The following is a 2719-nucleotide window of genomic DNA, read 5'->3' on the forward strand; positions in this document are numbered from 1 at the left end:
ACACTTCAAACTGAAAATTGTTGGTTGTGAGTCCTCGTGTGATATTAAAGGCCGATTCGCTAACACATAGAACAAAGAAAGAAAGGAAGAAAAAACGCCCGCGCTCGCTCAAGAAACCTGGGTTCGCAACAAGTGGCAACAACAAGCAACCGAGCGAGTGCGCCAAAACCCGTGGCGGCCGAACAAACGCGAAGTCCCAACCGCGTCAGCCGGGGCGGCACGGGACAGGAAAAATCACTTCAGCCGGGGCGGCGGGGCACCGAATAAACCTCGTCACCTCGTCGCAGGATAAAAGAGGAAACAAAAAGTCTAAACAGCGTCTGCTGGAGCGAATGCGTAATAAAACAACAACAACAACAAAAAAAAAAAACACCCGCGCTCAAGAAGTCTGCAATCACCACAAAAGGCGACTGTGACCGAGCAGCGTCAGCCGGGGCCGTGCGGAAACGGAAAAACCGCGACTACCGGGGCGTCGAGGCACCGAAAAATCCACTTCAGCCGCGGCGAAAAAAAAAAACAAAAAGAAAGACGGAGGGGGGGGGGGAACCACGTCTGCCGGGGCGAAGGAAAAAAAAAAAACGCGTCTGCCGGGGCGAGCCCGGGTGCGGCACCACCGGGAAAACTGTGGCAAACAGACATGGCGATCGAGTGAGTGGGCCGCCAGCCAGGCTCAGCCAAAAAGTGCAAAGTCCGAACTGCGTCAGCCGGGGCGGCAAAAACCACGTCAGCCGGGGCGGCGCAAAAAACCGCGTCTGCCGGGGCGGCACGAAACCGCGTCAGCCGGGGCGGCGCGAAAACTGCGTCAGCCGGGGCGAAAGAAAAAAAAAAAAAAAACGCGTCTGCCGGGGCGAGCCCGGGTGCGGCACCACCGGGAAAACTGTGGCAAACAGACATGGCGATCGAGTGAGTGGGCCGCCAGCCAGGCACAGCCGAAAAGTGCAAAGTCCGAACCGTGTCAGCCGGGGCGGCAAAAAACCGCGTCAGCCGGGGCGGCGCAAAAAACCGCGTCTGCCGGGGCGGCACGAAACCGCGTCAGCCGGGGCGGCGCGAAAACTGCGTCAGTCGGGGCGAGCCCGGGTGCGGCACCACCGGGAAAACTGTGGCAAACAGACATGGCGATCGAGTGAGTGGGCCGCCAGCCAGGCTCAGCCAAAAAGTGCCAAGTCCGAACTGCGTCAGCCGGGGCGGCAAAAAACCGCGTCAGCCGGGGCGGCGCAAAAAACCGCGTCTGCCGGGGCGGCGCGAAAACCGCGTCTGCCGGGGCGGCGCGAAAACTGCGTCAGCCGGGGCGAAAGAAAAAAAAAAACGCGTCTGCCGGGGCGAGCCCGGGTGCGGCACCACCGGGAAAACTGTGGCAAACAGACATGGCGATCGAGTGAGTGGGCCGCCAGCAAGGCTCAGCCAAAAAGTGCTAAGTCCGAACTGCGTCAGCTGGGGCGGCAAAAAACCGCGTCTGCCGGGGCGGCACGAAACCGCGTCAGCCGGGGCGGCGCGAAAACCGCGTCTGCCGGGGCGGCACGAAACCGCGTCAGCCGGGGCGGCGCGAAAACTGCGTCAGCCGGGGCGAGCCCGGGTGCGGCACCACCGGGAAAACTGTGGCAAACAGACATGGCGATCGAGTGAGTGGGCCGCCAGCCAGGCACAGCCGAAAAGTGCTAAGTCCGAACTGCGTCAGCCGGGGCGGCAAAAACCGCGTCAGCCGGGGCGGCGCGAAAACCGCGTCTGCCGGGGCGGCACGAAACCGCGTCAGCCGGGGCGGCGCGAAAACTGCGTCAGCCGGGGCGAGCCCGGGTGCGGCACCACCGGGAAAACTGTGGCTAACAGACATGGCGATCGAGTGAGTGGGCCACCAGCCAGGCTCAGCCAAAAAGTGCTAAGTCCGAACTGCGTCAGCCGGGGCGGCAAAAACCGCGTCAGCCGGGGCGGCGCAAAAAACCGCGTCTGCCGGGGCGGCACGAAACCGCGTCAGCCGGGGCGGCGCGAAAACTGCGTCAGCCGGGGCGAAAGAAAAAAAAAAAAACGCGTCTGCCGGGGCGAGCCCGGGTGCGGCACCACCGGGAAAACTGTGGCAAACAGACATGGCGATCGAGTGAGTGGGCCGCCAGCCAGGCACAGCCGAAAAGTGCCAAGTCCGAACTGCGTCAGCCGGGGCGGCAAAAAACCGCGTCAGCCGGGGCGGCGCAAAAAACCGCGTCTGCCGGGGCGGCACGAAACCGCGTCAGCCGGGGCGGCGCGAAAACTGCGTCAGCCGGGGCGAGCCCGGGTGCGGCACCACCGGGAAAACTGTGGCAAACAGACATGGCGATCGAGTGAGTGGGCCGCCAGCCAGGCTCAGCCAAAAAGTGCCAAGTCCGAACTGCGTCAGCCGGGGCGGCGCAAAAAACCGCGTCTGCCGGGGCGGCGCGAAAACCGCGTCTGCCGGGGCGGCGCGAAAACTGCGTCAGCCGGGGCGAAAGAAAAAAAAACGCGTCTGCCGGGGCGAGCCCGGGTGCGGCACCACCGGGAAAACTGTGGCAAACAGACATGGCGATCGAGTGAGTGGGCCGCCAGCAAGGCTCAGCCAAAAAGTGCCAAGTCCGAACTGCGTCAGCCGGGGCGGCAAAAAACCGCGTCTGCCGGGGCGGCACGAAACCGCGTCAGCCGGGGCGGCGCGAAAACCGCGTCTGCCGGGGCGGCACGAAACCGCGTCAGCCGGGGCGAGCCCGGGTGCGGCACCACC

Source organism: Rhipicephalus microplus, unplaced genomic scaffold (genome assembly GCF_043290135.1).
Source record: "Rhipicephalus microplus isolate Deutch F79 unplaced genomic scaffold, USDA_Rmic scaffold_705, whole genome shotgun sequence".
Classification (NCBI taxonomy): domain Eukaryota; kingdom Metazoa; phylum Arthropoda; class Arachnida; order Ixodida; family Ixodidae; genus Rhipicephalus; species Rhipicephalus microplus.